The sequence below is a fragment of the Pleurodeles waltl genome, chromosome 6 (genome assembly GCF_031143425.1).
Source record: "Pleurodeles waltl isolate 20211129_DDA chromosome 6, aPleWal1.hap1.20221129, whole genome shotgun sequence".
Lineage (NCBI taxonomy): Eukaryota > Metazoa > Chordata > Amphibia > Caudata > Salamandridae > Pleurodeles > Pleurodeles waltl.
This window is the reverse complement of record NC_090445.1, coordinates 1,511,043,759-1,511,055,792: the sequence shown is the minus strand read 5'-3', so window position 1 is coordinate 1,511,055,792 and position 12,034 is coordinate 1,511,043,759. Positions and strand designations below refer to the sequence as shown.

The window sequence follows — 12,034 nt, the reverse complement described above, 5'->3', positions numbered from 1 at the left end:
GGCAGGTAGGACATGTATTGGTGTGTTTTACTGATAATGAAATTCTGCTCAAATCGGTTTTCATTGTTACAAGACCTGCCTCTCCAATCAGGTAAAATGGGGATTGCTTTGAAATATCTTTTAAGTGTAATTTCCCATTGGGAGCAGATAGAGACCGAGTTTGGGGGGTCTCCGGACTCAAAATTTGAAAAAAATCTTGTAGTGAAGTAGGTTTTTGAATTGTAGGTGTGAAAATGCTACTTTTAGAAAGTCGGCATTTTCTTGCTTAGCCATTCTTTGCCTCTGCCTGAACACACATCTGGGTCCGGATGGCAGGTGGGCTGTCTGTGTATTCACGCTAGACAGCCACACAACAGGAGCTGAAGAGTGCCCTGCACATCCTAATGGCCGATCACCAGGCTGGTGGGTCTCCCCGAGCTAGCGTGGTGGGAGGAGCGGATACTTGCACCTGAATAGGGATGTGCCCGTCCTCACAAAAAAACAGTCTCCAACCCCCTAGAGTGCGTCAAAGGGCAGGGAAAGGAAGGGTCTTGTGCACTACAAAGACTTCTATTTGAAGTTTGCTTACTTCAAAAGGCAGAAAAGGGTATACGTGCAGGACCTCTGACATCACAGTTAGAACACTTCTGGACTGAGGAAATTCTGCCATGAAGAAAAGCTGGATGTTGTGGGAAGGGCTGCCACTCTGCCTGTTTTATTGTGCTGGCCTTCTGTTTGTGCCCTGGGAGTGAAAGGAATAGACTCTGGATTTCTACATCCTGCTTTCCAAGGTTCTTCAAGGGCTTGAACTGAGCTTGCCTCCAATTAAGAAGTCTCTGGGTCATGAAAGACTTCATTTGCCAGTGCCTGGTCTCTTCTGCTGAGAGCCCTGCCAAATGGTGCCAACTCCAGGCCCTGGGCCCTTGGAAGTGTAAGCTGGTGGCCTGAAGGAGAAAATCCACACACTGACACGCCGCAGCTGAAAAAGCGGCGCTGTGCCTGCAGAATCGACATGGAACTCTGGTGAAACAGGTGCTATTGTCACAGTGCATATGGATTTTCCACGCATCATCGCTGGGTGTCAATTTCTCATCGACCCTGCACCACACTAAGGAACTGAGGCTGAGTGTCCAGAAATCAACGCATTGCCTTTCGTGGGAGGAAAGAATCGACGTATCAGCTCCCCTGCCATTAAAGAACCTATGCATCACTTTGCCCATTCAGTGCCTCACCTGCCCTGCAGCCCACATTGTCTTTGTTTTTGACGCATCCAGGTAATTTGTGCTAAAAAGACACAACCAGTGGTTCCTTCCTATGCACCAAGACTCATTTAAACCTCTAAAAAGTTATATCGTTACTTGTGTGTGTTGAATTTGTCTCATTTAGGTCTTGTTTTACTCAGATAAATATTGTCTTTTTCTAAACTGCTGTGGAGTACATTTGTGGTGTGTGTGTACGTACGTAACGCATTGTCACTGGTATAAGCCTGACTGCTTGAGCCAAGGTACCAAGGGGGCGAGCAGGGGTTATCTTAGCTGTGTGACTCCCTTGGGGTGAGGGTCTCTACTTGGACACAGTACAAACCACAGCTAACTAGAGACCCCATTTCTAACAGCAACCATGCTGTTAGAGAGTTCAAATAGGCACATTCGAAGAGCAGTGCTACCACCACGCAATACTACTAATTTTCCTCTAAAAAAAAAAAAAAATAGGGCATCAATATTTTCAATGGTGCATACACCACATACCGAGTTTCCATGTAAAAACAGTGATATAACCCCACATAAATGCTTATAAATTATTACTTTCATAAGAGTGAAAGTCTGAGTCTACTCCCACAGGGATTTGAACCTGTAGCACTGAAGAGGTCTTACAATTCTCTCTACACCAATGTTTTATTGTATAGGCATTTCATTTTCTTAATGCAAACATGTAAAAAAAATGACTCACCCAAACTATCGACAAAAATGGGACTTCAAATTATTCATTTAGCTTGCAGACTAGAAAACAAAAAAACTGAAAAAAAAAGAAAGAAAAAAAACACACTACCAGGCCATAAGTATTTCAGCGCCTGGATACGAACTGCTGTTTATGGTCTCTGCCTAGTGACCAGTTGGCCTGCTGGGGGGCTGGTACTAAACACTGTTCAGTCGATTGAGGACAAACAGAAAATGTGTGCATCTTTGTTTCGCCTCCGAACATCTAATGCTCGACTGTATGCTGGAAGGTGAAAAGCCCTAAATTATTGGCAAAAGGTAGAAGACATTGTTTAAATACCAGCTGACGTTTTTGATTCAGACCCGCTAAAGAACGCAAGGAAGCTGTTTATACAACTTCGGCTCATTAAGTACGGATATATTGAGACTATAGGGCTTTAACAGGAAAAGGCAATGTACTGGACTCATTCAGTGGGGAACAGGGAAGGAGAGCATGAGAAAAGGATGGGTTGTGGAACGGGACACGAGAGGGGAATGGGAGCACACTGCTTTTGTGGTGCTGCACAGCAGATAGGTCAACAAAGCGGGGTCTATGGCTTTGATTGGGGTGGTTGTGGCAGTGGTGAAAGCTGCGTAAGTGGTAATGAGGGTGGTGTGAATGGCAAAGGACTTTGCCAGATTTCTTCCTTTTTTTCGGTGGAATTGTGGAGTCCAGAGCCTCCTGGAAAGACAACCGTCTTTTGAATGGAGGAGGATTGGTGGCCAAAGACTTTGAGAGGATGCGGCCAGTATGAGGCTGAATAGGGATTTGCATCTGTCAAAGGTTAGTTTAATTTAAGTACCATTAATGATAGCACCTGAAGTAGTGCTCTTTTGATTAATGTGGACTTCCAGCTCAAATTAAGTAGTACTACTGGAGGCAGTGAAATGCTTTAAGTGCTCAGATTAAATTTTAGATAGTCAGTGCGTGTTTCATTTTGACTTTGACAAAACTAGGAGAGTTTCAATCAACCTCCCCTCCATCCTATTTTCCATACAACTGCATCCATCAGCTTAGACTCAGTCTCGGGTGATAGCTACAAGCAGTAGCAACACCAACACGTCTGATGCTGACATGAGTACTGACGAAGGTAATTAAAAAACCCTACTGCAGTACCGAACAATTAAAACAGAATTGTCTAAACTGAGCATTGATGAGAAAGACTTAAATATGCAATGATGGTGTATAGTTTTACAATGTAAAATAGTCCCTTATGCATTCCAAAGGATGAAGCCGGGTGCAAGCACCCAATAAATATAAGGCAAGACTAAAATACTACTGTGGACAAATCAAAGAAATGAATGACGATATCTCACGTCAATAGTTTGAAGGTCCTGAGGCAAACAAGTTACTGCCTGAAGAATACTGAACTAATTACAGATCAAACCTTAAAACATGATTGAGACTTAAGAAAAGAAACACATACAAGTGTTTAAAAAAACACAAATGTTCATTTTTTATACCACGGGCATAACTAACAACCATCATGAAGTCCAGAGTGCACTATAACCAACTGGGTCATGCACCCCAACCAATGGTCTAGTTCACCAGCCCACATGCTAAGAACACTATCCCTTAAAGAACAGTGCAATGCACCCCCCTCCCCCGCACATTCAACTACAACCTTAAGCACAGGCACCACCACCCCCACTATGCACCAAAGCATTGTGCAAAACACACCATCACTCACTTCTTAGTGTACCTCCACCAATGGTATAATGCATAATCACACACAGAAAAATGCACTACCACCAAAGAACAGTACAAAGTCACACTTCGCACCCTCCAGTAGGCTCCAAAATCACCTTCAAAACAGTCAACCGGAATCAGTGGCAAAGAGCACCATACACCCAAGCCACTGTGCACCATTTCACTCAACAAAATACTTCCTTTCACGCTGCCAGTTTTGGAACAACGGTTCAAGCCACACATTTGAAAAAGCACAATTCCTCCTCCTTCAAAGAGATACCCTTCAAGTAACCCTCCGTTCTTGTCCATTTTCACTTTTGCAGAACCCTATAGCATATCATGGACTTTTCATAGGAATCCTATGTGTATGTTTTTGTTGAAAAAGTGTCCAAGGCTACTTAAAGTCTGTCATTACTAATTACGACTGACAACTTTACCCTATCAACGCAGATTTTACATCTACACACCCAAGGGAGGTCACCACCATACTGAACCATTAGCATCATTACTTGTTCGTAACAGTTTGACATCCATGCATGAAGGGGAAGTTTTGCTTATCGGGTAGGATTGTAAATCTCCAGTCAATTCACATGCATGCAAGTGCTGCAACAGACATTTTGCTGAAGAGTCAGTGCTTTAAAATGAACCCTCTTCTCAACTTGCAGCCATTCCATGTCCTCCAAGATTTTGAAACTACCTGTGGTCAGGTACAGTGGAATTATGCGGTAGGCGACGGCCAAATTATGTGGCATGGTTAAGTAAAAGTATGTGGCAAGAAAAGGCAATTCCACCCACCCAGATCCAATCCCACCCACATCCATCCATCATCCACTCATTTCTTCCACTTAGCCATCCTTGTACCTACCAAAATCCACCTATCCGTCCACCCACCAAGAGCCTTCCATTTACCCATATTTATTCATCTATCTGCCCAAGCACCAGGTCTGTGTCCATACACAGGTCCCACCACCATCAATTCATGTATCTAATCATCCATTCATCTAGATCCATGTATCCATCCAAACAGTGCAACTATCTACCCAGTCCTCCTCCCATTTACACCCTCTCCATTCATGCCACCCTCTTCAACCATTAACCCATGGATCCCTCTGTCCATCCTTCCAAACACCTTCTCATCTCGAACAGTAGAAGTATAAGCATGGCGACGCTCAAGTTACATAAACACCTGCTATGTAAGAAAGCATATTATAAGTCAGTTCTGTCTCATGTATCTGCCAGCTGCATAATAGGCCAGAAAGCTGTAAAACGTATCAGTGTTGTAATTACGGACAAATGCTGCTCGTTATTAGATCAATAAAGGACAGATGACATCAGGCTCAAATTACAGATAGTCTATTTTACGGACAGGTGGTCACACTAGAAGTAGGGCAAATAAAAGGGCCAGAAATAGGCTCGAACACAAAAGCAGGCACCTTTACGTCACTGATATCACGACTGCTGGGGATGTGGGCTTTTGCCAAGCAAATTATACCAGTTCCATAGTAGCTAAACACATTGGTAGAAAAAAGTTTCAAAAATTGTGTGGAAGGCTGGCGGACATCTGCTTCTTAGCAGCCTGCCCTGCATCCGGTTTGGTTTCAAATGCAGAAAGTAAAAGTTCTAAAATCTCTGAAGCTTTTTGTACCACTGCATGGTTTTACACTACCTTCGGTAGAGAAGGCCCTGAAGGGAATTTCATTTCAATATTTGAAGATGTGTTTAATTCACTAGCGACGCCGGAGTGCCATGAAGTCTGAAGAAGCAGCCTAACTGCTAACATCAGTGTCACTTTTAGGTAACTCTTCCAGGGGAACAGAGTCACTCCAAACAAATTCTGCATCATTCGTCTGTACCACCTAGACATATTGATCTTTTAGCATTTGTTGGCCTCTCTGAGACCTGATCTGTCCAAATAGAGCAGTGTTCTCAAACTTGATCCCTGTAAAGGATATCACCAACTTGAGTTGAATGAAGCTTTCAGAAACATCACTATTTACTCAAAAGCATTTAGGTGTGTTCCAATACAGGAGACTTCAACAGCAAATAATATTCCAGAATTAAGTTTCAAAGAAGTAATTAGAATAAGGCCTGCAAAGAATAGCTAAAATTACAGTGACAATATCCTTGTATTTGGAAAGACTGACAGAATATGATGAAGCCTAACTAAGTGTTTACAAGGGTCATGGATGCTTTTCATTAAATGCAGACAAATGAATTCAAAAATTTACCATTCATGGTGAACATTCACGTAGAGGAAAGCATATGCATCCAAACGAAGTCAATATTATTCACGAATCAGGAACTTTGTGATATATCTAATTAAAAGACCTTCTTGGGGATAGCAAATGATTGTGCTCGTTATATGTCACAGTTTGCAACACAAAGTGCACCCTTGCCTAAATAAGAACATATGTTTAGTTGACTAAAAAAAATGCAAAGAAGCATGCAAAAGAACAGAGGATGTTGCATCCGCAAAACACAGGGCCTACTTCGATGGTCCGCTGCGCAGCAAATTATCTGTAAATGCAAGCCCTGCTGGTCTAGGTGGAATACTTGCGCAACGCAAGCTTAGGGGAGGCTTGCTACAATATATCTTAGGTAAGTTAAAGTTTAGAATAGGTAAAAGCCATATTCTCAAACAGAAAAGGTTCAGCTGTCGTTTGGACCTGTGGACATCATATGGTAAACAATTAAAGGTCATGGGCCATCAAACTCTTACAGTCGGCAATCCAAAAACAAAGCTGTCAAAAAGAACAGAAAGATGGGGGATCATCAACTACGACCACATAACTGTACCTAAATCAGGCAAAGATTACAACAAAGGAGACTACAAGTCACATCACTAGCGTTGTGTAAAATTGTACGGTGGTTGAAGACATAAAAGTTATCATACAAAAATCAGCAACACCAGAAAAGACAGTGGAGGCATGTAACCCGCCAAAATAAATGTTTCCAAAAGGTGTGAAAAGCAATACTAGCACTCATAACGTGAACTGAAAATATCAGCAAAATACTTGTTGTTTACTAAGAGGAACCAGGATTCGAAATACTGAGAAAAAGAGTGAGACAGCTCTGGCATTTGTTAAGGGTAACGCATCTTCAAAGTTGTTGTCGATTAATGGCTACAATTAGGAAAGCCAGGCAAAGTGGTAAAGCAATCCAAATCACAAGCCAAGCAAAGAGGTAAAACAAGCCAAATCACACTCCATCAGGCAGTTTGTAAAGTATTATGTGACTATTAAGCAACACCAAATAAAACAGGAAGACCCTTTCTGCGCTGTTGGGCCAGACTAATCGAACTTGGCTTCCATAGTTTTAAAAGACCAAATAGTCTGAACAAGATTCTTGGGGAACTTTGCAAAAAAGCAAAGCAAAAGTACATACAAATATGCTGATATGAAACAGAACATTAAGGAATAGGACATTAAGGCTAGGAGACTGGATACCTGTAAAGCAACCTCAATTAAGGAGGAGCACAGGCAATGCCAATAGGTCTGGCTTTAAAAAAAAAATAAAAAAAAAAAATAAAAAAAAAATGAAAAACAATTATGGTAATATGAAGCATTACAAGGTGCAAAGAATCGGGCTGCCCTTCAGCGGCTTTAGAATTAAAAAACTCAGATAAAATCAGGGGTAGTTTGCCATCTCCCCTAGCAAACCCAGGCACTCCGATAAGGACCTACAACTGGAGGGCAGCATGTGGGGGGAATGTAGTGTACCGATGAGATACTGCACTGGATGTACTGTGCAGTTGAGGTGTCGATTAAGTGCCTTGGCACAGGTAAAGCGTGTAGCTGAAAATAGGGGCAAGAGCAGTGTGCAAACAGAGCTCAACACAGGGTAAGGGTGGGAATGAGATCTGGCTCAGGGACTAGTCTCTTGCCTCCACCTCCTTCATGTTCAGTGGCCACGGGGTGCGGGGTGCGGGCAGGGTTTCTGCATCTGCTCTCCCTGTGTACTTGTTAATAAAAAATGAACCATGAATGCTGTGTGGGGGCTTTTTTTTAAAAAGTGTAGCACATTTTGCTTAGCCTGGTCCTCTCCTCAAAAGTCGCACTTTGCAGTGGAGAGGGAGTGAGCATCCGTGTATGTGAACAGCTAAAAGTAAAAAAATCAGGGGTGAGGGAGAGGCAGCTGCACCCCAAAGAGAGGGAGCGAGCGTTCGTAGCAGTTCAGAACAAGTCATAGACAAGCCCGGTGGGAACGCAGAAAGTAAAGTTGCAGCATGCCTTTCTTTTCTGAATATGGTGCTCAAAGTAATTAAAACACAAACATGGCTCCTAAAGTACATAAAACACAAGAGTGCAGCGGCCATGAAGAAATATAAAGTACAGCAAATGAAGTGGCTGTGAACCTTTCACCAAGCTGGCGCACGAAGTAAACAAAACACGAGCACTTAAAACAAGCAGAGGCAAGCACAAACAAAAAAAAGAAAAGAAAAGGAGTACTCTCAAAGCCTCTAAAACAACCTGAAGAGTGACAGCACATGTAACAGGAGCAGTCCTCATGGGAGGATACAGAAGTCCAAAAGCCTGCATTTACAAAAGGACAGTAATAGGAACCAATAAATAAAAATAAAAAATAAAAATAAAAAAAACACACACACACACAGAGGTGCAGCTTGTTTCGAAGCAAAAGCAGACAGACATGCACCCCGAGACCTAAACAATTTAAGGGAATTTTTTTTAAAAACAAAATAAAAATAAAAAAAGAAAGAAAGAAGAAGAATCAGGCTGCTCAGGAAGCTTTTCCCAAGCAGCCATAGTTTAAAAAATAAAGGAATCCCTCTGGTGTACCAGAGGGGCTTTATATGCCTTCCCAGTGTCAGCCAGTGGCCGACAGATGCACAGGGGAGGTAAGGGTTACGTTTTTAAAAAAAAAAAGTATAATTTAATGTTTACAGGCGTGGCTCCGTTCAAGTGAAATTCTGTAACTCTGCATTCCTGGGATGTCTCAATTATAGTTTTCAGCTGTATTCAGTTGATGGAGATAAGCAGTCAAGTTTTTTATAACTGCAGTTGATAAAGATCTACAAGTCTCTTGTTTGCTACCCCATTGATAAACTGTACAGTGCCTGTTTGTGGCAACTGCGTAAAAACAATGAACAACAAAGATCTAAATGTATCTGTTTTAAGCTCTGGCCTACAGACCACGTTAGCAGCGTACCCAGCTTCATGTAATTAATAAATGCATATATGTACAACAAGTTTATTTCAATGCTCATTGGTGGGCCACTTCATTAGGAGGGAAATGCGTTTTTCTCTTTTTTTGTTTTTTAAAACAAAACTGATACAGTAGTCATTTATGTCCTTGTAGGCTATATGTTCAGTAACTGAAGGCAAATAATACGTTTTATTTGTGGTCACTGGAATCATTTTCTATTAACGGGCATTAAAACTACAGGGTTTCCATGCTTGTTTTAAGTACACCTGCCTACTAGAAGGGACCAGTACATTTTGTTAGTGGTAAAAAGACTCCAAGCATTGGCAAAACCATTAGGTCTCGCATATGGGGGTTAAGTATTGGTTTGCCAATCCCGTTGCTGTGAACCAGAGGGCAGGTGGGAGGAGTGATCGGGACAAAGGAGGAAAGGGGGGGGGGGGGGGGCATAAAGTGATATAGCTGGCTGAATCACGGCCCCCCCCCCCCCCCTCCTTTAGGCAGTTGCTGTTGGGGGCTGGAGAAGAGAAACAATCAATGCGGAAGGGACAGGAGGGCCGGGAATATGCACAGTGGAGGAGCTGCAGAGGGAGGGGAAGGCAAAGAGACGCCAGGAATGGCCTGATAAGGAATAAGCAACATGGAGGAGGCCAGGCAGGGAATAAGCATCACAGATGGGGCAGGCAGGGAATAAACTTGTACTATGCTTGTAACCTCCGAGTTGCTGTGGTACTGTTGATATGGTATATCCAACAATTAAAAAAAAAAAAATCTAATGTCATTTTCCCATGGTCACTGTTTTGGCCTATTCCGGTGCCATACAGTACAAGCACACCAACACAAGCTTGGTTCTATATTTATCAAGAAAAGTCTGGAAACACCGGACACCTTTGAACTGTGCATGACGTTTTGCAGTTTTCCGTCACAAAATTAAAGATTTTTTTTTTTTTATAAATCGACATTTGCTGGGTATTCTGGGTAATAAACCATGTTGAAATTCGTACAAACCACATTACCTGCATTCCTGATTTGTCCAATTTTCACAGATGTCTGAGGTTGGAAGGTGTGTGTGTGTGTGTGTGTGTGTGTGTGTGTGTGTGGTGTGTGTGGTGTGTGTGTGTGGTGTGTGTGTGTGTGGTGTGTGTGTGTGGTGTGTGTGTGTGGTGTGTGTGTGTGTGTGTGTGTGTGTGTGTGTGTGTGTGTGTGTGTGTCTCTCTCTCAAAAGAGACAGCGAAACAGATGTGGTCAAGCCATGTCAGGTAGACTGAAGGACGCTACAAAGTTATGTGGGGAAAAAATGCTGATAATCAGAGAAATACATTTTTCAGCATGTTGTCCCAGCGATCCAATCACAGAGAGGGAGAGCTAGCAACCAATGATGTGCAAATGTTAAAAACATATGGTTGTGGTATCAGGACTATCAAAATCATTGTTTGGGGTTAAGGACAAAAATGTTTTCATGTTTATTTTGTCTACCTAACAAGTAAGCCAACCCCTGCAGCACAAACCATTTGGAAGCTAATTTATAGTATCACAATATGGCTTCGGGAAAGACACCTCCCTCCTGGAAAAATTAGCATTCATATGTTTAAGATGCCTGAAATTGTGCTCTAAATAACTCAGTAAGCTGTAAGCGCAGGTTTTATTGCTGACGGGGTTCCAGTGTAAAACGATGTACACGTTTGTGCAACTTAATTTGTTGTTACTAATGTTCGTACAGTACTCCTTGATAATATGAAAATACATGCAGTAAAACATAAGATTGGTGGATGCTTTTAAATTAAAACGTACCCAAATATTTGACATTTAAAAAAGGATTACGGGCATTTTTGCTAAATAATCATGCAATATTTGAAGGGTAACGTTACACACAGTTTCTCCTAAAGCTTAATTGAAATTAAAAAAGTATTTAAAAAGGTGGAAAAATCAGTGTAAAACTATTACAGGTAACAAACGTGAAATAAAACAATACATTTTGAACCCCATTCTTTAAATCAGAAGATTACTCTTACAGCTCTCAATCTCAAAAGAGTTTTTAGAACTAGGCATGTAAATCAAACTCCTAGCAAACATAGGATTTCCAGTTTCATAAATACACAATCGTATATTAGTTCATGGGAATATCTGCAGAGCAAGCGCAAATTCTGTTAACGCCTTTCTTCAGGAAAAAGAAATTGGCACACTACCTCCCCCACACCATCTTTGTTATACTGGATCCTGTTCTACCCTAGAAAGAAGGTTACTACTAACCTTATGAACAGTACATGACCAACATTTTCCAAGGTAGACGTGAGTTTGAGAGAAACTGATCATGCACACTACAGGCATGGAACACTACCAGTTTGTTTACAGCCTCTGTAAATAGATTTGATCCAGCAGAATTCTTCAAGCAAATAAGGACAATATCAACTTTTGTATATGTAATCGCAAAATACATGTTTATATAACTTTGGGACTCTGGCCTAAAATACTTTTATACGATCTTGCAGAGCTCATCTGGTTGTAAAAAGTAAATGTCATTGATCTAGCTCTTGGGATATGCTTATAATTTAGGAAAATAAGGGAAATAATGCACAGTAAAATGACACTATCCGTCCAAGAATTACACGATTTACTCAAAAGAAGGTCAGACTGTGAGCGGTCTCCTTGATAAATTGCTAATGTAGGTACTGTACCGTAAATATAATCTTGGTTTTTTTGTATTGTCATACTGAGAAACAGACTGAATGCTTAAAATTAAGTTTGTCAGAGCACTCTACAGGACATGTCATCAAAAATTAAAGAAAGCAATTCCAAAGAGACGCTGCTGTAATATGACAGCCCTACTTATAACAACAAACTTTCCAAGCCAATAGGTTAAGCCTTTTCTAACCAGACACACAGCTACTGGATGTGTCAATGTTTGTCTGCTTTGACTTTGCTTTAAATAAAAGCAAAAACATAAAATTCAAGATGTCCCACATGCCTCGCCACACATGCAATCCCATGAAAGGTTTAGGAAGCTGGCTCTTTATATAGTGGACAAAAATGAGGTACAATGTGCAAAGAGTCCAAGCAATACCCAGCGGTATCACCAACATCCCAAATGCTCTTTCTGGGTAGTGTGGTCAAACAGGCATATCAGAGGTAGTGCTATGCATGTAAGGCACACACTCATGCAGTAAATGAGACACACACAAAACAATCTGACAGTTTATAAAAACAACACATACTTTTATATAAACTTTGG

The 12,034-nt window shown here is 41.5% G+C and overlaps 1 protein-coding gene across 2 annotated transcripts in view; it reads right to left on the bottom strand.

Moving 5' to 3' along the window:
- Positions 1-12,034, bottom strand: part of GNB1 (G protein subunit beta 1) — a 360,950-nt gene that overhangs the window by 268,628 nt on the left and 80,288 nt on the right. The gene's annotated exons all lie outside the window — the stretch shown is intronic.